Below are 27113 nucleotides of genomic sequence, written 5' to 3'. Positions count from 1 at the left end.
TCATTGAAATAGCATGTAACCATCATCTCCTATCTTTCTCAAGTTGTTAGCTGATCTCTCACGATCCCTTCAGAGATGGTCTATTAACCAAGGATTGTTGGACAATAATAACTAGGCTCCTTGCTTTTTCCCCCAACAACTCAAAACTGTCAAAGTGAAATTATGACATAAATGATTTGAAGCTATTTGTTTGACAAACTTTTTAGAAGTTCTTTCTTGAGCTTTAGAGGTAGAAGAGCAAAATATTATGTCCACAAAAAAATATTGTCCAGAGCTTATAAGTAGACAAATTTTACATAATATAGTCAGCTATGTAAATAGCAGCTATATAGAAACTAGTAAACCTTTGGAATATGTCTCCAGTACTGAACAGGGACCTTTCTTCAAAGTGAGGGGTTCTGAAGAAATAATTTAATGATGTTAGGAGATTTAATTTGGAAATACGGTTGTTAAATGAAAGTATGTATTATGCTAGAAAGTCCCAAATGCCCAAACAAATGTAGAGACCAGAAGAGGGAGATTTATAATTTATAATTTAAAGTTGGTTTCAAAATCTTCAAGACTACACTGATTTCTACTTTTGAAAATTTTGAAATGTGATTTTGATGTGTACAATGCAATAGGAGAACGCCTACAACAGGGCCAAGTGTGGCCTTGTCTCCTTCATTTCTCCCTTTGATGTCTATGAGACTATGGCATAATCATGAATCAGATGGGCTAATTTTCCTGAGAAGGCTGCTCAATTAGGGGTAAGACAAGCTTTGAAAGAGAAAGATGAAATGCTGATGAGCCAACACAGGAATTAACATTTAAAAATTGGTCTGTACCAGCTCACAACATCGGTAACAACAACAGTAATTATCATTGTTATTTTAGAAAGTCGTTAGTCTCAAAGTGGGTGTGGAAAGTCAAACTGGAAAATAAACTTCCTCTGTTTGATTGACATGTTGGGAGCAATTCTTTACCCTAATCATTCCTGAGATTTACAGAAACAATCTCTCTCTGAAAAATCACAAGCAAGTTCCAATAAGGGAAGAGTTCTGTTTGAATAAAATGAAATAAAGGAAAAATCAAATCTAATTCAAAGTACTTAGCTATTAAAAAAGTATTCTTTCTGGCTCCATAGACACATGAAACACATATTTAAAAGTTAATTGAAAAGGAAAACAAATCCCAAGTATACCTTTTTATCCATCTAAAAATTTTAATGTATTCTCCAAAATAATTCAATGTTATTTACTGTGGATATCATTGGACAGACATGGAAAATGGTACTAGGCTTATAAGGATCAATAAGACAGATATTATTCCTGCTCTCCTGCAGTTTCTTCCTTTTTTGTTTTTTGTCAGATGGAGCCTCCCTCAGTTACCCAGGCAGTAGATCAGTGGCATGATCTTGGCGCACTGCAACCTCTGCCTCCGGGTTCAAATGATTCTTCTGCCTCAGCCTCCTGAGTAGCTGGGGTTACATGCATATACCACCATGTCTGGCTAATTTTTGTATTTTTAGTATGGAAGAGATTTCACCATGTTGGCCAGGCTGTTCTCAAACTCCTGAGTTTAAGTGATCTACCTGCTTTGTCCTCCCAAAGTGCTGGGATTACAGACATGGGCCACCATGTCTCACCTAATTCTTGCTCTTTTGAAATGTACATTCTATTGTCCTCAGATATCTTCACAACTCTACTTCTAATTACACCCTAGTTGACCTCATCAATCTCATAGCTTCATATCAAGTATATCCATAATTTTCTTGATCTCATTCTAGATAGAAATCAAACCCCGAAAAATGACTCCCCAATTATCTTAGTCAGGACTTATCCCTTGAATTTCATAACCATCTAACTCCCTAATTGATATTTTCACTGGGATGATTATTTTGCACCTCCAGTTAACTGTCCCAAAGAGAACTCTTATTCTCCTCTCACCATCTGCATCTCTGAGAAACTATTCATTCTCTACCCTTCTCTATCTCAAAAAATGCTAACTTCATTCTTCCGGTCAATTTGGCAGAAAATCTTGCAGCCACTTTATATTCTCTGTTTTTATCCCTGTCCCTTCCTCTCCCATCTGTCTCCTGTACTTTGATGTATTAATATACAATCTATACCAAATTTTCTCAATGGCAACCATGAAATGTATCTCAAATTCCATGACTCCTAAATATTTTTTCTACTGTTACCCTACCTAAGCTACTGTAGCCGGGGCAGGGAGCTGGGGCATCCTGAATATGTTCCCGGTTCCCCAATCCAAGGTCCTTGGCTTCTCTTATGCTGAAGAATGGGGAAAGGGGCCCTGGAGGCACGGTGAGCTTACTGTTCAAATAAATATCACAGATCTGAAGAGTTTTGCAGCAAAAGCAATATATTAGGCAGAGGGAGGGGAGGGGGAGGGAGGAGAGGGAGGGAGGATGAGAGGAAGAGGGAGAGGGGGAGGAGGAGGGAGGGAGGGAGGGAGAGGGAGAGCGAGAGAACGCCTCATTTGAATTGCGCAGGCATTCTTTGCTTGCCCAAATTGTCCTTCCATTGCCCAAACTTTGGTATGAATTCCCTCTTTAAATAATGGGCAGCAGAGAAGGATTTCTTCCCTGATGATGTTCATAAAGATAATGGCTTCTGCTCTGGCTAACAGGTCCTGCCCTAGTAAAGGAGTGGGACTTTCTGGAATAATGAGGAAAGCACGGGAGAAGAGTGTATCTCCCCAGTTACAGCTTAGAGGCTGGGAGAAATATAGGGAGGCTGTTTGTTCTAGGACTCCTCAGACAGTTACAGACTTGGAGAACAACTGTCCAGTACGGGAAAGCAAAACTAAGAAGGCTATGCCAGTGTCCAGGAGGAGACTGACCTCCTGGCTCTCTATGGTTAGCTTTACCCCGGGCTCAGCGTGGGTGATGGCTTATGCTTGCGCTTGCCCCAGGCACCCTCAGTCCTGCTGTTGGGTCATCTGGTTAGACACCTCAGGCCCTGGGAATCTGCATCCCCTAGGACAGTGTGCCTTCCAGTGACCCCCTTAGTACAGTGGGCAAGGATGAGGAGGCGGTCCGTTCCTCTGGGGACAATCTCTCTTAAAGTGTCCCAGTAGGCCACAGTGGTAGCAAGCTCTGCCAGACTGGCAGCTAACCCAAGCCTTGCTCTCTTTCAAACCCCTTGAGTCTGCTTGCCTGAGGCCGTGCCTATGGTTGCAGCTTTTCTCTGTTCCCTGCTGTTCTTTTCAGCCTGTTCCTCCTGGTCTCTATTACAGAACACCAAGGTTGCTAGATTTAGTAATGAGTCTAGATTCTCTTCTGGCCCCAGGGCAAGCTTCTTCTTTAAAGATTGTGGGTTAAGTTGGTCACAGTTATCCGGGATACACTTTAAGGGTGATTTTGCCTTGGGAAGAGTAGCACCCATCTGAAATCGAACACAGAAGATGCCCACATCCCTGATTATTCCTTGCAACTGCAAGCCCTGGGGTGTCCCCCAGTTATGGTACCTTGTAGTTTCCTTGTGCCCTAGATGTGTGATCATCTTCTGGGCCCCTCCCCAAGTGCCAGGTTTAATCACACTTACCAACAACATGGGCATACCCTGTCTAAATGTCCTTATGGCCACCTTATGGAGATGGTGACTGCTGGGATTAGTGGCCATGTACCAGTGCATCCTTGAAGAATTAGGCCAGTGAGACTTGGGTGATGGTTGCCAATATTCCCCAGCAAGAGTTCCGTTAACATAGGCCTGACCATAAAGCTACCCTAGAAGGATAAACTTCTTGAGAGGGACCTCCAAGCACAACAATCTTAAAGAAGAAAATGGCTGGCCTTGGGACCTGGGCCTTCCCCTGACCCCCCTTTCCATCATAGGAATATGCCCTAGGGTTGTGAGGCCTGTAATTAACAATTTGAGCCTGGGACCAGGTCTGACTATGGTATTTTAGTTGGAGAGGCAATCCTAGGCAAGAAAAATTGTACATCATTAAATTTTAGCACCACTCAGTTGGATTGGCAAATTGCGGGTGACAAAAAATACAATGTCCTATAGCCTCCAGTACCCATTGATAGACTCTGGCTCCGTTAGGACATAACCTAGCACTGCGGACTAAGGGAACTGGCCCTGTGCATTGTAGGGGGTCTTCATAGGCATAAGCATGAGGTCACCACAGGCAAGGGTTCCTGGACACCCCAAGAGCCTCATGTGTAGGAAATATTTTAGAGAAAAGAGCCAGGAAGAAGTTTGCCTTACAGAAATCTGGACCTAGGAGGTTGGAGTCTGAAAATCTGGGAGTGGCTCACGTAGCGGCTTTTTTGTGGGAGGTTTAAGCAGGGCCCTGACCTCGACCATACTGAACTGGGAGTTCAGGACCTCACTCTTTCCTCCAACTGGCCGTCAGCTTGGCCCAGAGAAAGAAAGAACAGTAAGAAATGGATGTGGTTTGGGTTGACGGATGCTCCCAGTTCCGTAGAGCAAGGGCTTGGAGAGTCTTGAGACGGAGTTTTGCTCTTTGTTACCCTGGCTGGAGTGCAATGGCGCGATCTCGGCTCACTGCAACCTCCGCCTCCTGGGTTCAGGCAATTCTCCTGCCTCAGCCTCCTCAGTAGCTGGGATTGCAGGCACGCGCCACCATGCCCAGCTAATTTTTTGTATTTTTTTAGTAGAGACGGGGTTTCACCATGTTGACCAGGATGGTCTCGATCTCTTGACCTCGTAATCCACACGCCTTGGCCTCCCAAAGTGCTGGGAGAGGCCCATGTGTAAGTCGAGCAGCCACGCTATTTGACTTGGATGCATGGCCGATGAGTGCCCGGTTTTTACCTCCTTAACAAATTTGAAAGAAGCCAAAGTACAGTTTAGCAAGTGCGAAGGGTCCCATAGCACTCACAGCTCTGAAGATGTTTCTCCTAGCTGGCTCACCAAAGATGTAGCCAGGGTAGGGAGTGGGGGTGTCATGAAGACACTCCCAGTTTGTTGATCTGAGGGCCTTGGCCTCTCTGACCTGGAAGAATGGGGAAAGTGGCCCCAGAGGCACCGTGAGCTTACTTTCTAATAAATATAGTGGACCCAAAGAGTTTTGCAGAGAAAGTGATTTATTAGGCAGAGAGAGAGAGAGCCACGGTCCCACGCTGTTGTGGGAGGGGAAATCCATCTAGGTAAGGAGCAGCGGAGTTTAAACACTGGAGTTATTCCCGCCTCATTCATGTTCTCATCCAATGAGAGAAGTTCTTTCAAACTTCCAGTGGTGTGACTGATCTTTGACTCTGATATCGGATTGGCTGCTTGGTCCACAACAGAGCCCCCTCCTCCCAGAGCTTTCTGCGGGCTTTTTGGACCAAGCAGCCCACCTGGATTCCTCTACCTATCCTGCCTGCTGGAAATCTAGACAAAGAACTCTATGTTCCTGATGGGGCGTGGATGGAGGTGTGGCCCTGGGAAACTCTTGCCTTTGAAACAACACAGCCCCTCACTACCATGTTTTTTTTTTTACCTGGACTATTTTGATCAATTCCAACTGGTCTCTTAGGTTCCAACCCTGACCCACACATTCAGTTTTCCACAGAGCAGCAAGAAGGACCTTTGGAAAAAATGTTAGCTCTTGATACTCCTACCCAAAACCTTCCAGTGATTTTCCATCCTATTCTAGATTAAAAAAAAAAAAAAAAAAAAAAAACTACACCGCAATAATGAACACCAAGGCTCAAAATAGTCTGCGCATATCAGTCACCTAACCCCCAACTCCGTATTATTTCCTACGTTTCTGTCTAGCTCCTTTGATTTCAAGCGCATTTTCTCCCCCAGATTTTGCATGCGGTCTTTGCTTTGCTTGGTATATTTTCTTTATATACCTGCATGACTCTTTTGTTTTATTTAACGGTCTATTTAAATTTCACTTTATCAGAGTGGCTTTCCCTGACCAAGCCATCTAGAATAATACATCCACCCTCTTTAGTCTGTCTTTAAATATCTCTTCTTAGTATTTCTCATACTTCTAATTATCTGTCATTATAGTTGATTCTCATTATTTGAGGATTCAATATTTGTGAATTTTCTTACTTGCTAAAATTTACATGTATCCCCAAAATCAATAATCATGGTACTTTCATCGGAGTTTCAGGTATATAACAGGTAGCTTTGACCAAAGAACTCTTCTCCATTTGGAAAGGACCTCTTTTTTAAACAAATGTGTAAATTTGGAAAAAGACACGTAGAAACAAATGGGGGAGACAGAAACACTTTGGTAGTCAGAGTGATCTGTCAAAGGAACCCTGTTGCAAGGTGGCTCACGCCTGTGATCCTGGCATTTTGGGAGGCTGAGCGGGTGAATTATGTGAGGTCAGGAGTTCAAGACCAGCCTAGCCAACTTGGTGAAACCCTATCTCTCCTAAAAATACAAAAATTAGCTGGATGTGGTTTTGCATGCCTGTAATTCCAGCTACTCAGGAGGCTGAGGCAGGATAATGGCTTGCACCCAGGAGGCAGAGGTTGCAGTGAGTCAAGATTCTGTCATTGCATGCCAGCCTTGGCAACAGAGCAAGACTGTATCTCTGAAAAAAAAAAAAAAAGAAAGAAAGAAAAGAAAAAAGGAATCCTGCTGATCTGGAAATCAGGGAGTAGCAAATATTGCAAACAAACTCACTTGATTTTATTAGCTATGATATGTTTTAAAAGTCTTGTATCATGCTCAGCACTTCAAATGTGCTGAGTAAGTTAGTGATTATTATTGTGAATTATTATAGAGTTCAGATGTCAGTGGTTTTGATAGTGTATATGTAAGAAAAACTGCTTCTGTATTTTTCCAGATGCTCATATAAAGAGAAAAATTTCTATTTAGGGGTAAATGAGTTTGAAATTTGTTTGATTACCTGGTTGTTGTTACTACCGGTATAACCTGTAGACCAGAATCTCAAAGATTCCATTGCTTATTTCATTGCTGATAGAAAAGTCAGTGTTTTTTGTTTTATGATTTTTCCCAGATAGCTGACTAGAGATATTGAATGCCAATTTGCCTTAGGGAAAAGATCCACATCATGGGTGAATGATCATGATCTAAATGGAAAGCTGAGGGGATAGAGCCAGGACCTGGTGGAGACTTCATGGAAAGAAGCTGGGGCACAGGACAGTAGAGCAGTAAGAACCTAGCAAAGACTGACCCCAAAGGAACTCAGAGCCCCACGGAAGGGGTAGGTGAGGATGCTTCTTTGTTCACCTCACCCTATGACAACCTGCTGCCTGCCAAATTGTCAGGGAGCCCGTCTGCCCTTGTGACCTTATGCATTGCTGTCAGTGGCAATTTGGGAACTTCCTGGGGACAAGCACCGGGTGGCCAGTTTGTGCTGGTGTGCCCACACTCCTCTCAGGCCTAAAGTGAGATGGCAGGTGACTTATTGGTTGTGTACCTGTTATGGGTCATCCCTGCCTGGGGAACCTCGGTGCTTGTGTCGCCACATTGCCAGAGCCCCCCATGAACATACCTCAGAACCCGTTCTGACTTTGGCAGGTCCCTAAGGAGCTGTGGGATCCCTGGAGATCTAGTCCTTAACACAAGCTGCCCCTGGAGGAGGGAGGAGTACAGCCTACCAAAGCCCTGCTTAGGACAAAGGAAACATGAGCAGTTGCTGAAGGTGATGGCACCAGTGGGCAGGAAGGGACATGACATGAAGCGTGGGGGTCATCTTCCTTCTGTCTATTGTTGCGGATGCAGCAGAGGCTTTCCCTGCTGGGGGCTGACAGGTGTACACTCGGAGACAGCCTTTGTAGTGCTTTTCACTGTGGCTGAACCCCATTGAAAGTGAGCCTGCACCACCCAGTTTGCACAATGGGCAAGTCCCATCTCCCCCTCCCTACATAGAGCTGCAGTGTACCAGCAATAGAAGGCACACAAGCTGCAGAGCTGTCTGCACTGGACTTGGGGAAGAGATCTTGCTCCAAGGCCATTTCAGTGGTAGCCACCAGAGGGGCATTTCCGCAGACTTTAGTCAAACTGTGGCTGAGAACCAAGGGTCTAAGTCCATATGAACTGAAGGTCATGGGCCCTGAGACAGGGGCATGAGAGAGTACAGATCATGTTCCTACCTGTCCAGGATGAAGAGTGAGCCCTGAGATAGGGGAATGTTAGAGATCATGGTCCTTCCTGTCCAGGATGAGGAGCTGGTACAGCCCTACCCCCAAGACCTTAGCATGTCTCAATGTGAACTACCCTTACAATCTCCCATTAGGGCAGATGCCCTCCACACATCTTTGGGCTCACTGAGGGCAAATCAGTTCTTACTCTTAAGTGCCACCTACTGGACTGAAGATGAAACTGTATTATTAAATAAAAAAAGTTTGATAGAAGAGCATAGTGCTAGTGTTAAAAAAAAAAAAAAAAAAAAAAAAAAAAAAAAAAAAAAAGCTTTCTGGGGCCTCTGCACTTTCAGCCCTACAGAAGTTAGTGTGTCTTCTCATGTACTCAATACATCACTACAACAAGCAACATTTGAGAAAGCCACTGCACAAAAGCTATCTATAATTGAGGAACCCATACAGAACCGTGATACCCTGAAACTACCTATAAATGCAGCCAAAGAATCATATACAACACACCACATAAAAAAATAAACTGTCATCTAAATGATACAACATTTAAAATTAAGAAGAGATAGTTCCTTCAGATGAGAAGGAATCAGTGTAAGAACAATGGCAGTTAAAATGAAAAATGGCAGAATGCTTGGATACCTCTGGAGGATTGCACTAGTTTCTAGCAATGGATCCTAACCAAAATGAAAATTCTGAAATGACAGATAAATAATTTAAAGTATGGATTGCAAGGAAGTTCAATGAGATACAAGAGTAAAACCTAAACACAGAAACCAAAAAAACAATGTAGGATATTACAGATAAGACAGCCATATTAGAAACAAACAAACAGAAATTCTAGAAATAAAAAACTCACTAAAGAAATTTCAAAATACATTTCAATGTTTTAAAAATAGACTAGACAAAGCAGAATAAAAAATTTCAGAGCTTAAAGATCGATCTTTCAAATTAACCTAGTCAGATAAAAATAAAGGAAAATGAATTTTAAAAATTGAACAAAGCCTTTAAGAAACATAGGATTATCTAAAGTAATCAAACCCATGACATAGGCATTCCTGAGAAAAGAGAAAAAAAAATAAGCAATTTGGAAAAGATATATGAGGCAATAATTCAGGAAAATTTCTCTGATCTTGCAGAGAGGTAGATATCTAGATACAAGAAATTCAGAGGACACCTGCAGCATGTCCTCTTGATACTATAGAAGAGGACAAACATCACCAAGACATATAGCCATAAGACTATCCAAAATTAATGCTAAGAAAAAAATCATAAGGGAAGCTAGACAAAAATGTCAAATCACCTATAAAAGAAGTCCCATCAGTCTAACAGTTGACTTTTGAGTAGAAACCTTGTAAGCCAGAAGAGACTGCACATGCATTTTTAGACTTCTTAAAGAAAAAAAAATCTAGCCAACATTTTTTAAAAAAATGTTTTACAGACTACACTTTATAACTAAAAGAGAAATAAAGTCTTACCTGACAATCAAATGCTAAGGAAATTTGTAACCACTAGACTGGACCTACAAGATATGCGCAAAAGAGTTCTAAACATTAAAATGAAAGGAAGATACTCAATACCATTAACGTACATTTAAGTACCAAGTTCACAGATTCTATAAAGCAATTACACAATTGAGACTACAAAGCAACTAAGTAACAACTATTACAGAAACAAAATCACACGTATTAATATCAACCTTGAACGTAAATGGTCTAAATGTTCTACTTAATATGCATAAATAGGCAAATTGGATAAAAATATAAAAACAAGACCCAACAATCTGCTGCCTACAAGAGACCCACCTAATGTGTAAAGCAGGATTGTACAATCTTTTGGATTCGCTGGGCTACATTGGAAGAAGAAAAATTGTTTCGGGACACATGTAAAATACACTAACACTGACAATAGCTGATGAACTTAAAATGTGCAAAAAAACCTCACACTGTTTTTAAAAGGTTTACAAAACTATTTGGGCTGCATTCGAAGCCATTTTGGGCTGCATGTGGACTGTAGGCTGCAAGCAGGAAAAACTTGGTATAAAGGCACCCATTGGCTCAAAGTAAAGCAGTGGAAAAGATATATCATGAAAATTGAAAACAAAAATGAACAGAGCAAGGGTTGCTATTTTTATATCAGACAAAACAGTATTTAAATCAACAATAAAAAAGACAAGAGTATTATATACTGATAAAAGTTTTAATCCAACTAAAGATTTAGCTATCTTAAATATATATGCATTCAGATTTATTTAAAAAAATACTACCAGACATAAGCAAACGGATGAACAGACATACAATGATATAAGGGGACTTTTAACACCTTCCTGAAAGCACTAGACAGATTATTGAGGCAGAAAACAAACTCTAGATTTAAACTGGACTTTTTACCAAGTAAGTTTAATAAACATCTACAGAACATTCAATACAACCACAGAATATACATTTTTCTCATCTGCAAATAGAACATTCTCTAAAATTGATCCTATGCCCTGCCATAAAGCAAGTCTTAATAAATTCAAAAAAATCAAAATCATATCAAGTGTCTTCTCAGACCACAGTGGAATAAAGTTAGAAATCAATACCAAGAGGAAATTTCAAAACCACACAAGTACTGGAAACTAAACAATTTACTCATGAATGACTTTTGAGCAAATGAAAGACAGAAATTAAAAAAAAAAAAAGGAAAGAAATAGAAATAGAGATTCAACACTCCAAAGCTTCAGGGAAATAGCAAAAGCAGGGTTAATAAGAAAGTTTACAATTATAAGTGCCTATATCAGAAAGATCTCAAATTAACAACTTAATGTCACATTTCAAGGAGCTATAAGCCAATAGCAAACCAAACCTAAGCTGGAAAGAAAAGAAATAATAAAGGTCAGGGCAGAACTAAATGGAATTAAAACAAAACAAAACAAAAATTATACAAAGTTTCAATGAAACAAAAGTTGGTTTTTATAATAAGTAAAATTGATTGATAGTCTATTAGCTAGGTTAACCAAGAAAATAAGGGAGGAGATTCAAATAAGCACAATCAGAAATGATGAAGCGAACATTACGCCAGAAGTACAAAGGGTCTTCAGAGACTGCCATGAACATCTTTAGCACATAAACTAAAAAACCTACAGGAAATGGATAATTTCTGGGAAACTTAGAATCTCTTATGATTGAACCAGAAAGAAATAGAAATCTTAATCAGACCAATCGCTAGTAATAAAATTGAATAAGTAATAAAAAAATCTGTCAGAAAAAAAAAAGCAGCCCAGGACCAGATAGATTCACAGTCAAATTGTACCAGGTAAACAAAGAAGAGCTGGTATCTATCTTACTGAAGCTATTTCAAAAAATCAAGAAGGATGGATTTCTCCCTAACTCATTTTATAAAATCAGTATCATCATGATATCAAAATCTGTCAAGGACACAAGAAAAAAAGCAAACTATTGGACAATATTTCAAATCAATATAGATGTAAAAATCTTCAAAATACTAGCAAATCAAATCCAACAGCACATCGAAAAGATAGTCGATCATGATCAAGTGGTTTTATTTCAGGGATGCTAGGATCATTCAACATCTGCAAATCATAAGAGTGATTTAGCAAAGGAGCATAATTAAAAACAGAAACTATTTTATTATCTCAATAGATGCAGAGAAAGCATTCAATAAAATCCAACATTGCTTTATGATACAATTTTCCAACAAACTCAGCATGGAAGAACATATCACAAAATAGAACCCATATATGACAAACCAATAGCCAAGATTATGCTGAACAGGGAAAAGTTGAAGGCATTTCCCCTAAGAACTGGAACAAGACAAAGATATATCCTCTCACCACTTCTATTTAACATAGTACTAGAAGTCCTAGCCAGTGCACTCAGTCAAGGGAAAGAAATAAAAGCCATCCAAATAGGAAAAGAGACATCAAATTACCTTTGTTCATTGATGACATGATCTTATACTTGAAATCCCTAAAGATTCTTACAAAAGTCTCACAGACTTGATAAATGGCTTCTGTAAGGGTTAAGGATACAAAATTAACATATAAAACAGAGTCACATGCCTATGCACCAACAAGACTCAAGCTGACAAGCTGACAACCAAATCAATAACTCAATCCCATTTACAATAAAGGCACAAAAAGTAAAATAACTAGGAATACATTTAACCAAGGAGGTCAAAGGCCTCTACAAGAAGAACTACAAAATACTGATCAAGAAAATATGATATGAACAAATGGAAAAACACTATGCTCATGGACGGAGAGAATCAACATTGTTAAAATGACCATGTTGCCTGAGTAATCTACAGATTCAATGTAATTTCTATCAAATTATCAGCATTTTTCACAGAATTAGAAAAAAGTATTCTAAAATTCATGTGAAGCCAAAAAGAAGCTTGAATAACCAGAGCATCCTAAGCAAAAAGAACAAAGCCAGAAATACCATGTTCCCTGACTCCAAACTATGCTATAAGACTATCATAACAAAACAGCATGGTAATGGTACAAAAATAGACACATAGATCCATGAAACAAATTAGAGAACCCAATAATAAAGCCATATACCTACAACCAACTGAGCATCAACAAAGTTGACAAAAGTAAACCTTGGGGAAGGACACCCTATTTAATAAATAGTGCTGAGAAATCTGGCTACTCATATGCATAAAATAAAACTGGACCTGTATCTCACAATATATAAAAATTAACTCACAATTGATTACACTTAAATGTAAGACCTTGAACTATAAATACGCTAGATGAAAACCTAGGAAAAACTCTTCTGAATATTAGCCTAGACAAATAATTTATGACTAAGATGTCAAAGGCAAATGCAACATAAACACAAACTGATAAATGGGATTTAACCAAACTAAAGAGCTTCTGCACAGCAAAAGAAACAACGGAGTAAACAGACGACCCATATAATAGGAGAAAACTATGTCAGTCATTTGTCGGATGCAAACTATGTCTGTCATTTGTCAGATGCAAACTATGCATCTGACAAATGACTAATATTCAGAATCTATAAGGAGCTCAAATCAATAAGAAAAAAATGACATCGTGAACAAGTGGGTAAAGGATGTAAACAGCCATTTTTCAAAATAACACATACGAAAGGCCTACAAACATGAAAAAAACAATCACTAATCATAAAAGAAATGCAAATCAAAAATATGATGAGATCTCACATCAATTGGAATGGCTATTAATAAAATGTCAAAAAGTAACAGATGTTGGTGAGGATGGGGAGAATAGGGAACGCTTACACACTGTTGGTGGGAATGTAAATTAGTTAAACTATAGTAAACAGTGTAGAGATTTCTCAAAGAACTAAAAATGGAGCTACCAATTCAACTCAGCATCCCACAACTAGGTATCTATCCAAAGGAACTGAAATTGTTTTATCAAAAAGACACCTGCCCTTGTATGTTTATTGCAGTACTATTCACAATAGCAAAGTCATGGAATCAATGTGTCTATCACTGGTTGACTGGACAAAGCAAATGTGGTATATATACATCATGGGAAACTATGAAGCCATAAAAAGAAGAAAATCATGTCCTTTGCAGTGACATGGATGGAATGGGAGGCCATTATCTTAAGTGCAGTAACTCAAACAGAAAACAAATGCTGCGTGCTACCATTATGAGTAGGAGCTAAACAATGGACATACATGTATATAAAGATGGAAATAACAGTTACTGGGGACTTCAATGTGGGGATGGTAGGAGGCGAGTGAGCATTGAAAATTTTACCTATTTATGGTACATTGTTCAGCATTTGGGAAATGGATTAACCAGAAGCCCAAATCTCACTGTTATACAATATATCCATGTAACAGACCTGCACATGTACCTACTGAATCTCAAACAATTAAAATTCAGTGGTATTAGACATATCTAATAAGTTTCAACTCAGACAAAAAACTCTGATTTCTACTGTCCTCTCATACCACTATGTTAGGAAAAATGCTACCATAGAATCTAGGCTCAAAGAGTACTGAAATCAGTTACTGATGTCTGCTAAAATGAAGAGAGGGAAACTGTCATGTGTCAAAATTTCATCATCCCTAAAGTACCCTGGAAAACTAACCTCTGATAGAGCAATACGTTTTACTGAAATCAGCCTGGGATTAATAGAATCATCATCTTCAAATCCTTGCTACACAATTTCTATGTGTGATTTTAAAAATACATACATATCACTGTCTCTACATAAGGAGAGCAGCACTATATACCTTTCATGTTTAAAATGATGACCAAAGAAGATCATGGATGTAAGTACATAGATCGAACTTGGTAAACATTAGCTTTCTTTAACTTCTTTCCCATTTCCCTAATATCTCTTGGAAAGACCTTTTTGTTTCAAGGCTCAGCAGCCATTTTTGGCAGGATGCTCACTTAGTGGATCACTCGTAGAATTCAAGGTTTACTTTTATTACCTTTCTCTGTGGATTAATGTTCCATCCCTCCCTCTCTTCATCTAATTTATAGAATTGTTACTGTTTGTTGTTATCACAGCTCTCATGAGTGTTGAAGTCAGGAGACATTTGTCTTTAGAGCCTGTTCTCTACTTTGAGTCAAAACTCCTCCCCTTTATGCAAGTCTAAGCTATTCTTCTAACAGGGCACTCTGAATTTTTGTCAAAAGACAGGAATCTGATAAATGTAATATATAGGAAACTTAATCCTTCATCCCTCCAAGAGATATCTGTACCTTAAAATCCTTCTGTGTGTGTGAGAAAAAGGTGCTAAAGCAAACATTATCAACAAATGGAAGAATTTTAGGTGTTAGGAAAGAAATGATATATATTATAAATCTGTTTCATGGATTAAAAACCCTATATTCTAGCCACAGTTAGAGCTTGAGTCCTCTGCACAGACACTCTAGTGTGGGTCTTTATGCTTAATTAATTCACTTTGTTTTCTTGTATACAAATCCTATGTTGTAGCCACAAACAGTAAATCTTACATTCCATAATTTGGCATGTTTTTATTGAATAATTTCTATGTACCCGGGCTGGGCTAAGCACTACAGATTCTGGGAAGGAGACTATGTCCTTTCTAATTGCTAAGGGAAATAGGAAATGGGGGAAGAATTAGACTCTGTGCAGCATTTGGCCACTGGTTACCAGTGGTAAGTATTCTGAGACCTGAAAGATCATCTTTATCTGTGAGATCATCAGAGAAGGCTTCATGGAAGAAGATAGCATATGAAATTTGCCTTAAGAAATGGAAGGCTCTAAATGATGTGGATTAAATCAAAAGGGAGAGAACTTTACAACTACAAGAGTGACATATGCAAATATACCAAATATGTTCGGCGAATGATAAAGAGCCCAGTGTGGCCAGATTTAGGGCACAGGTTTATATGGAACAGGCTTAGGGCAGATTACAGAGGGTTTTAAATGTTATGCTTTTTTGTGTATGATTGATTGAAAAACTAGAGAACTGTTAATTTTGAAGAAGGACTGGTGCTAACACAACAGTGATTTAAGAAGAAAACCTTGCAATTTATATATAAGGTAGAAAACCAAACACCTCATGTTCTTACTCATAGGCAGGTGTTGAACAATTAGAACAAATGGGCACAGAGAGGGGAACATCCCACACCAGGGTGTGTTGGGGGATGGGGGGCTAGGGGAGGGACAGAGGTGGGCAGGAAGGTTGGGGAGGGATAACACTGGAAAAAATGCTTAATGTAGGTGACGGGGAAATGGAGTCAGTAAACCACCATGGCAGATGGGTACCTATGCAACAGTCCTGCAAGATCTGCACACATACCCCAGAACTTAAAGTACAATTAAAAAAATAAACACTTATTAGAATAGGGCAAGTGTGTCTAGGATCCAAATTAAGGCACCAAGGGTGAACATAAAGAACATCACAAATTTGAGTTATATTGTAAAGGGATCCTATATTAGAATTTGTAGATTATACTAATTGCTGAAATAGTTTAGATCTATACTTGCATGTGAAAAGTAAGTCCTGAAGTGACTGGGCATTTTACTTGGATATTTGACAACTACATTGGAAATGCATTGCTATTACCAAATGAAAGAAGAAATATGCAACTTGTTGACATTTAAGATTTTTGATGTGGTTGAATCGTGAATAAAAGACTTCTGATTCCCACATCTGAAATAGTACATTCAATTTATGATACAGGGAAGGAGTGAAAAAAGTTCTCAGTCACCCAAGTAAAATATGCATGCCAAGAATGTGCACAGGGTGCCATTTTATCATATCTTTGCTATACATTTTAGGTCAAATGAAATGATTTATCGGCTTCTGCTAAATTGCCAATTCTCAGATAATGTATACCTCCAACTCAGATCATTTGAAAGGATTTATCTCCTGGCTGGTAGAACCCCACATACAAAGTGGTATTGTTTTTCTTTTCTGACGTTGCTTGCAGCAAAGACATTTAATACACAAAACTATTGATTTTCTCGCTTCACAAATGCTTCCAAAGCTCTTAACTTGACCTTATCCAGCCAAGGACAACCAGTTTACATTTGTTGGTGATCTCATGCAGTTTCAGAACATTTTATGCAGGCTGAACTCTTTTGTCTTGACTTTTCTGCATGAAAAGAACTTCAGTTTGGACTGGAGGAAGAGACTACAGGAAACTGAGTATCAGTGATGGAACCAATCATGTGTAGATTTCTGCATATTTTATAAATCTTATTTTATCTTTTGACCCAATCCCAAATATTTCTTAATTTTTAATGTTATTAGAATAACTATACACATATGCTTATACAAATAATTTTAAAGTACATACAATAAAAATGTAAACTTTAACTCCTCTGAAAAACTCAATTAGTTAACACATTTTGTGCACCTTTCCAGAAAGTTTATATGAGTATATGAATGTGTCTGTTGTCTTTGTTCTGTTAAATTATTTTATTTTTAAATTAATAGAAAATAAAAATTTAGTTTGTATTGGTGTACAATTTTATGAATTTTAGCATGCAAATATTTTTGTGTTAATACCACCACAGTCAGGAGAAAGAACAGTTTCTTCACCTGACAACCGCTGATATAAGCATAACTATAGTTTTGTCTTTTCAAGAAAATCATCTAAGGGGAAATCATATAATCTTTTGACAATGTCTTCTTTTGATGAACACAATGCCTTTGAGATTTATTCAAGCTGTTGTATCCATCAACAGTTTACTTCTTTTCATTCCTGAGTAGTATTCCACTATATGGATATATCACAGTTTATCAATTCACTCTTTAAAGGTTATTTGGCTTATTTCCAGTTTGTCCTTATTTCCAGATGATTAGGAATAGAGCTGTTATAAAGAATTGTACAGAGGTTTTGCATGAATTTAAGTTTTTGTTTCCAAAGGTTAAATACCTAGGAGTGAAACTTCAGGGGGATACCTGGTAAATGTGTAATCTATAAGAAACTGGAAAACTTTTCCTAAAGATTGATTATCGCTAGTAATCCTTGAGAATTCCAGTTGCTTTATTGTATCCTCTCAGCACTTAGTCTTGCCAGTCTCTTATTTTAGACATTCTGATAGGTTTGTAGTCATATCTCATGATGGTTTTAATTTTCATTTTAATAATGACTAATTGTATTTGGTGTTATTTTCTGTGCTTATTCTTCATTCATGTATTCTCTTTGGTAAAGTGTTTGTTCAAGTATCTTGCTGATTATTTAACTGGGTTTTAAAAATATCTTTTGAGTGATTTATAACTTTTTAAAAATTAATCTATTATTTGTAATTTCATTTCTTTAACAGTATCTTTCTGCAGAGCCAAAAAAAATAATTGTGCTAAAGTGCACCTTGTCAATATTTAGTTCAATGCATCATTCTTTTGGAATAATGCCTAAGTGTTCTTTGCTTAAACCATAAAAATCAAAAGAAGATGAAAAAACAGTCATAATTATAGTTGGATATTGATACTTCTCTCCCAGTAATAGAGCTAGTACACAGAAAAATCATCAAGGATATAGAGGAATGGAGCAATAATATCAACCAACTGGATTTAATCGACACATAGAATTCTCCAACCAATAGTAAAATACACATTCTTTCCAAACATAAATGAAACATTCACCAAGATAAATCACATCTGGGCCATAAACTAAACCTTAACTAAAGAAAGTTTTGATAAATTTTCAAATCATGTGAAATATGATTTCTGATGATAATGGAATTAATCTAGAAATTAATTACTAAAAGACAAAAAGAGTCTTCAAACACTTGGAAATTAAGCAACATACTTTTAATAATCTATGGGCCAATGAGAAGGTCTTGAGGGAAGTTAGAAAATATTTTTAACTGAAGAAATAGGAAAGGACAACATATAAAATTTTGTGAGATGCTGCTAAAGCAGTGTATGGAGAGAATTTATACCAATAAAACTCATATTAGAAAAGTTCTCAAATCAATCAGCAAAAAAGTTTCTCAAATCAGTAATTTAAGGTCTACTTTAAATCGACTTTGCCTGATATTAATGTAGCCACTCCAGCTATCTTGTTTTAAATTTTACCATTTTAAAAAAATATTTATTATTCATTCAACAATGTAAGTATTTAAAGCTACGCTGTTTTCAATAACCTTTGCTTCAGCTATTCAGTGAAATTGTGTTTTCATTACTGCAATTGAAATTTTGATTTACTTTTAAAGTTAGAAGAAATGTTTGTTATTTGATACTCTATCATATTATACAATGTTTTAATTGTGTTGAATATTATTCAAAGAATGCCATTTTTATTTATATTTTGGAAAGTCTATTAGTATTTTAAATAAATATATACTCAGTTTTAGTAAATGTTTCATTGATGCTTAAAACAATTTATTCTCATATCAAGATTTATATATTTGGCAGAGATGACTATTTGTCCATTATTCCCTTCTGTAATATAACTTGTTGATTGGCCTATGACGTCTTAGAATAAAGACACTATGTTCAGCCTAAATACAGTTATATGATACATTTCTGGTCAATGGGATATAAGCATGTTATCTTTCAGTTTCTAGGAATTTCTTAAGAGATATATATGACACATTGTCGGCCCATTTTCCTCAGTCTCTTCATTCTACAATTTAGAATATGAATATGATTGCTGGAACTCCATCTTATATCATAAGGATGAATATCACTCCTTTATGACAGAGGAGTACAAAGCTAGAGGAATGTGGGTCTCTAAAGACTTTGTAAAACAAATCATATTGCAGGCCTGGATTCCCAACTAGATAGATGATACTTTGTTTAAAACACTATTATTTTAGGTTTTCTGTTACCTACATAAATTTAATTCCAAGTAAAATATTGTACGTTTTTCTATATCTGTATTTTTTAGTATGTTGATATGTTATCATGATAGGCATCACTACCATTAATCACCTTATAATTTATGTTGGTAATTTTTATTGGCTATCTGTACAGATCTCCTTCTATTTCCTTCACTTACCCGTTTATGAATGGTTGTAATATGTCTTGCCTCTAACAGTTTGTTCTTTGTCACAGATTGTTTGAAGTGTACATTCCATGTATTCCCATTTAGTTCCGACAGCTCCCTTTCATCTCTGCTCTATCTGAGAGCCTGTTTCCTAGTGCCCTCGCCATCTCTGAATGTTGTCATCTTTGGTTTACTTAATATTCTATATTAGTTTGAACATGATTTATTGGGTTCCTCACCCATAAGAAAGAATAGGAAGTGTTTGCTCAGAGAAAGTGCCTTGACTTTGAAGCAGTTAGATGACTTTATCTGTCATGGTGCTCCAAATGAACTGTGATAAATCAAGGGCAGATCTTAGAAGGGATTGTATTCACCATGTTTTAAAGATCTAGAATAGTTTTGGATGAGTTGCTTTATGACTTTGCAGTAAAACATGTGCAACTCATGACCTATGAATATTTTAGTTTCTTCATAGGGCAATTACATTCAACAAAGGCCTTCATTTTTTCCTAATAACATCACTTTTAAAGTTTTACAAGTATTTTCTTCATTTGTAGTCAACCTCTATTAAAGTCTGTTGGCTAGGAATCAGAATTGTGCCAATATCCAGTGAGAAGAACAAATAGCTAAACTTATAAATCCCTCACTAATCTTACTTTTCTATGGTTAAAGTAATTGACTCTGAGCACTAATAATGTTAGCCAGTTCTAGGGAAAAATCCATCTTTCCAATTTACCCTTTAGGTAAAACTATTGCATTGTAGATATGACTCTGCCTTTGAAAGAAATGAAAAGTTATCATCACAAACAGTAATAGCTTTGTGCAGATTCTAATTAAAAGATAATTTCATACTTTTCCTTTACTTGATTATAAAAGAATAAAAGAGTGTAGGATTTTTATATTTAAATATCATTGACTACAATTTTGTATGTCTACTCCAAGAGCCAATTTCCTATGGCTAGTGTAAGAGATCATCACAAATGGAGTATCTTAGAATCACAGAAATGTGTTCTCTCACAGTGTTGGAGGACAGACTCCAGGATCAATGTGTAAACATGATTAGTTCCTCCTGGAGATGCTCTGTGTCTCTTTTCCTAGCTTCTGGTGGCCTGAAGTCCTCGGCATTTCTTTGTTCATGGTAGCATAACTAATCTCTACTTACATCTTCAAGTGGTTTTCCCCTCTGTGTGTCTTTATGCTCAAGTTTCCCTCTGGCTTTCTCTTACAAGGACCTCTACCTCAGGATGATCTCATCTTGAGATCCTTAACTTACTAATATCTGCAAGGATACTTTTCTCAAACAGGATCACATTCACAGGTTTTGGAGGTTAGGACATGGGCATCTTTTTTTGGGGGGTGTGGGGAAGTATGCACTACTCAACCCACTATAGATTCTATTATTTACTTAGGTAAATGTGATTCATTTTCACATTCAGAAGCCATTGATATCCCAGGACCTGAACAGAACATCTCTCCTATGCAATCAAAAGGAAGAGGTATAAGTTGGAGCACTCATAGTAGAGAGGAGATAGTCTCTGAACACAGATTTCATGCTGTGTGTTACTGATGCATATGTCTATCTTCTTAGAATATTGCTACTTTATTGTACGGCATGAATATAGGACTTATATTTCACAGAAATAAATTGTTTTACACAAATAATTATTTTCACTCTAGGATTTCAGTGTAACATAATACCTTCAAAAATAACTGTTGATTAAAAACAGGTAAGGGTACACTTGGGCAAAATAAGCATGCAAGGTCTGAATGATCTACCATCTAATGTGTTAATGGATTTTGTTGAAAAACTTACTGAACTACTGCTGATGGTTATTTACGAAAATTTACTGAGAACTGGGAAATGACAGGATGGAATGCCAACATTGTATCAATTTTCCAGAATAGAAAGAACCGCTATGATAGAAAGCATGGTTCAGTGAAGGTAACTTAAATCCTTCAGTAACAGAACAACTATTAAAAAAAGAACCTGTAAAAACCTCTCAAAGGTAACAGAATCATGAACAATGAATAGAATTGGTTTATAAAGAAAAAAATTGTGACAGATGGAGTTTAATAGCTTTTTGATAGGATTACCAAATTAATAGACTATGGAAAGGAAGTGATTGTAATATGTTTTTATTTTATTATATGTTATAGTCTCTAGTGAAATTTACATCAATTCAAATTTTCTGGAAAATGAATACCACCTTGTGGTTTGAAAACTACTTAAGGTCTCACACAGTAAAAAATCAACAGCAAAATATCTAGTTTGAAGACGAGTAAGCTATTCTGATCCATTTAGATTTAAAGTAAAGCTGAATTTTAATAACTCATTTGAGATCTCAAAGAGACAATTTTGTTGCTGGAAACTTTTATCAGTTTAGAAGAATGAAAAACATAACACATTAATGCATGCCAATGAGACTAGCACACTGTGGCCATTTTTCTCTTACTTTAAGAAAAAGTAAGAAGTAGGAAGGTGATAGAATTTGAAGGTGAACAATTTAGTAGCTAAAATTAAGAAAAATAATTTCAACCTGGGCTTTAATTTCGCTGTGGATGCTATATTTTGCTTTAGAAGGCTCTCTGCTGTTTTGCATTCCCTTATTTTTAAAGAGGATTTTTAAATAAAGACATTTTCCAGTTTTAGGGCATACAGCAGATCCTTGAGTGATGTTTTGTTCAAGGTCATTTCATTATAACATTAGTAAGGCGGGGAAAACCTGATTCCTGGCCAGGACCCCAGTCTGCTGGAATTTGCACTTTCTCCCCATTTCTGTGTGTGTTCTTTTCTAGGCACTCCAGTTTCCTCCCACATCCCACAGCTGTGCCCCTTAGGTGACCTGGCATGTCTACATGGTCCCAGTCTGAGTGAAAGTGGATGTGTGTGAATACATCCTAGAGTGGGATAATATCCTGTCCAAGGCTGGCTCCTGCCTTGGCCCTGAGTTTTTGGGACAGGTTCTTGCTAACCTTAACTAGAATTAGTGGAGTGGCAGATGAATGATTTAATTAATACAAATGATTATAAAATAAAAATTCTTGAAGTATATGATATTTATACCAATGCACAACAATAAACAATATGGTATGAAGGCACTCAGCTAGCCTGCCCTATTTATTCTTGTTTCTTTTTGAACTGCATGGTAAGAGAGACTCCAATTTCTGCTTTGCAAACATTACTTGATTTAACCCACCGCCACTTCAATTGCCATTACTTACTGACTGAGCACAAATTGGGTCCATTTATTTTAGTGTCTGATATTAGAAGTGTCTTGTGTCTTGATTTAGAAATTTGATAATGTTTTTAATACCAGAAATATGCTATAGGAACTTAATTGTTGTTTATCTCGATTAGCCTGTGATAAAATTTGTTTCATAATACGTCATTTCACTTACAGTCTTGCAAGAACCTATCCATGACATTAATTGAAGACTTTTAACTATATTTGATCCTTAAGAGAGAATGCCTTGAGAAGATTTGGTCCAAAAGAGAGGAAAGACTGTTTGCTTGTTTTTTTGAGGCTTGCTGTGTCACCAGGCTGGAGAGCAGTGGCATGATTTCAGCTCACTGCAACCTCTGCCTCCCAGGTTCAAGTGATTCTCCTGCCTTAACCTCCCAAGTAGCTGAGACTACAGGCACACACCACCATGCTGGCCTAACATTACTTGGCCTCCCAAAGTGCTAGGATGGAAAGAGGTTTTTAAGTTTGGAAGGATATGACTTATATTGGTGGGACTTAGAGGTTTGTGTCAAGGAGAAGATGAAATAGAATCAAAGAGATAAAGAATTTCAATTGAGACAAAGTTCATCCACAGCATTGCATGAAAGATAGTGTACTTTAAGCACAATATTCACCAAGTATTTCAAAAGACATAAAATTATGAGATATATTAAATAAAAAATATGAAACTGTATATTATAGCATTTTCTGAACTATGTAAAAATTTTCATAAAAAGTGAAAGAAGTATGTTAAAATTATAACAATCATTATTGTTGCATATTAGGATTATAAGTGACCATTATATTCTTTTTCATAATTTTTCCAAATTTCTATGATGAAAATGAAATTCAGCATTAATCAATCCCCTGAAAAAATATAATATGTATACACATCACTAAAAATTCCCTGGGACAGAAAATGAAATTGGAGTTAAGAATAAGTAATATTTAAGTATTTATTATGTGACAAAAATGTGATAGGGCTTTATGTATGCTATTTCCTTTAGTCTTAGAACAACCATTTGAAATAGATGTCAGCTCCATGATTTCTTTGCAATATGGTTTTGGGTTTGGGATAACATATTGCTTAAAAGATGCCAAATGAATAAATGAGAGACAATTTGGAATAGAGAATGATTAAAGAGCTTCAGGTACGATTTCTGATGTAAGGCAGAGTGCGTACGGGTTCTGTGAGGCATAAATGTGGTCAAGAAGAGATAAAATAAGAGCATAAAATGAAAAAGTTATTTAGAGCATAGATTGGGTAAAGTTGGTGGAAGAAATTAAATTACCTTGTGATTGTGGAGCATATCTAGGTTGTCATCAGAATCAATGGAGGGGCCTGTAGTTTGAAAACAATTATTTCATATTTAAAAATTAATACATGGGGCCAGGTACAGTAGCTCATGCCTGTAATCCCAGCAGTTTGGGAGGCTGGGACGGTTGGATCATCTGAGGTCAGGAGTTCAAGACCAGCATAGCCAACCTGGTGAAACGCTATCTCTACTAAAAACACAAAAATTAGCTGGGTGTGGTGGTACACACCTGTAATCCCAGCTACCTGGGAGGCTGAGACAGAAGAATCACTTAAACTTGGGAGGCAGAAGATACGGTGAGCTGAGATCATGCCACTGCACTCCAGCCTGGGCAACCGAGTGAGCCTCTTTCTCAAAATACATACATACATACATACATACATACATACATACATACATACATAACAAATATTAATACCTGTTAACAGAGCTATTGTTTTGTAATAGCAAGATAAACCGGACGAACCCTAAGAACAGGTAAGAAGGGACAGAAGACAGAGTAATATCTATTGGGGCACCAGTTAAAAGAGACAACCCTAGGAACGGATCTAGGCAATGGATGCTAAATCCATTAGAAGACAAGATGATAGGCACCATCATAAGTGATGCATCAGACTGACCACACCTAAGCCTACCTATCAGACTTGAGATCACAAAAACAGAATAAAAATTAGATGCTCCTGGATGGGATTCAATGGGTAACATACTAAATCACCTATAAAGTGTTCCTATCTAAAAGATCAAATCGTGAAGTATTAAACCTAAATCTGATCATGCTTCTAGATTTAAATTTCAGATACAAACAATATGGGGGACGAGAAACAGGAAGCAAAATCAGAAAAATACAGAAAATAGGATTCTAGAAAACAAAGATTCAGTTTTGAAATATTAACTACAAGAAAAGAAAAAGGAAAAGGAATCTGAAGAGTAAACGATAAGAGGGAGGCCAGGTGCAGTGGCTCACACCTGTAATTCCAGCACGTTGGGAGGCTGAGGGGGTGAATTACGAGGTCAGGTGATCCAGACCATCCTAGCCAACACGGTACCTCATCTCTACTAAAAATACACAAATTAGTTGGGCATGGTGGTGTGCACCTGTAGTCCTAGCTACTCAGGAGGCCGAGGCAGGATAATTGTTTGAACCTGGGAGGTGGAGGTTGCAGTGAGCCGAAATTGTGCTGCTGCAATTCAGCCTGGTGACAGAGTGAAATTCCATCCCCCCAACTCCCCCTACCAAAAAATCCAATTGCTGGTGAGAATGTGAAGCAACAGGAACTCCCTTTTTTTCTTTTCCTTTCCCTTCCTTTTCCCTTTCCTTTATCCTACCCTCCTTCCCTTTTCATTCCTTTATTTTCCTTTCCTTCTCTTCCTTCCTATTTGCCTTTCTTCTTTCCCTTCTTTCTTGACTTAAAAATTAAATATATTTATCATGTAAAACAAAGTTTTGAAATTATGTGTACATTATAGAAGGACTAAATCAAGCTAACTAACCTACATGCCATCTCACATACTTATCTTTTGTGGTGATATATTAGTCTGCATGTGTTGCCGTAAAGTAACACCTAAGACTGGGTAATTTATAAAGGAAAGAGGTTTCATTAGCTCACAGTTCTGTAGGCTATATGGAAAGTGTGGTGCTGGTATGTGCATCTAGTCAGGACCTCAGGAAATTCTACTCATGTGGAAGGTGAAGGGTGAGCTGTCATGTCACATGGTGAGAGCAGGAGCAAGAGAAGGGGAGATCTCAGATTCTTTTTTTTTTTTTTTTACAACCAGGTCTTATGTGAATTAATTGAGTCTGAACTCACTTATCATCAAGAAGATGGTGCTAAGCCATTTGTGAGAAATCCACACCCAAGATCCAATCACCTCTTACCAAGCCCCATTTCTAACCCTGGAAATTACATTTCAGCGTGAGATTTGGAGGGAGGAAATCTCCAAACCATATCAAGTGAGAACACTTAAAACTTATGCTCAGCAATTTTCAAGAATATAGTACATTGTTATTGACTGCAGATAGATCTCTTATTCTTCCTAATTGAAATTTTTTCCTTTTAACGGGATCTCCCCACCACACCTCCTAGTTCCTAGTAATCACCATTCTACTCACTATTTCTGTGAGTTCAACTTTTTAAAATTCCATATGTAAATGAGATCATTCAGTATTTGTTTTTCTGTGCCTGGCTTATTCCGCTGAATGTAATTGGTGAATTTCAAACTGTTATTACATATGCACTTTGGAAGACAGTTCATCACTTTCTTACAAAGCTAAATAAAGTCTACATATATGATACAGTGATTGTACTCCTTGGCATTTACTCAACTGATTTGAAAACCTATGCACACACATAGACCTGCAAACAATGCTTGTAACAGTTTTACTCCTAAATCATCCCAAACTGAAAGAGGTACTTAAATAAGTGGATGCGTAACAAAACTGCAGTACATCTATACAATATTGTTCACTGATAAAGATATATGAGCTGTAAAGCCATGAAATGACATGAAAAAATCTTTTTTGTTTTTAATATGTGATGCTTTATGATTTACTTTTCCTGAATTTTCAAAATTAAATGTTATTTTTAGTTTTATTTTCTGAGACAGTGTTTCACTTTGTCAACAGGCTGAAGTGCAATGGTGCAATCCCGGCACTCCACCTCCCAGGTTTAAGTGATTCTCCTGCCTCAGCCTCCCCAGTAGCTGGTACTACAGGTGTGTGCCACCACACTAAGCTAATTTTTGTATTTTCAGTAGAGATGGGGTTTCAACATGTTGGCCAGGATGGTCTCGATCTCTTCACCTCATGATTCGCCTGCCTCAGCCTCCCTAAGTGCTGGGATTACAGGCATGAACCACTATGCCCAGCCTAAATTTAATTTTTTTTAATTTTTAATTTTTGTGGGCACATAGTAGGTGTCTATAATTATGGGATAAATGAAATATTTTTATACAGGCATGCAATGCATAATAATCACATCATGGATAATGGGGTATCCATTTTTAAGCATTTATCCTCTGTGTTACAAATAATCCGATTTTACTCATAGTTATTTTAAAATGTACAGTTAACTTGTGCATTTATTATTGTACCCTTCAGTGAA

The sequence above is a fragment of the Saimiri boliviensis genome, chromosome 12 (genome assembly GCF_048565385.1).
Source record: "Saimiri boliviensis isolate mSaiBol1 chromosome 12, mSaiBol1.pri, whole genome shotgun sequence".
Classification (NCBI taxonomy): domain Eukaryota; kingdom Metazoa; phylum Chordata; class Mammalia; order Primates; family Cebidae; genus Saimiri; species Saimiri boliviensis.
The sequence above is the reverse complement of the archived record's forward strand: the minus strand, read 5'-3'. Positions refer to the sequence as shown.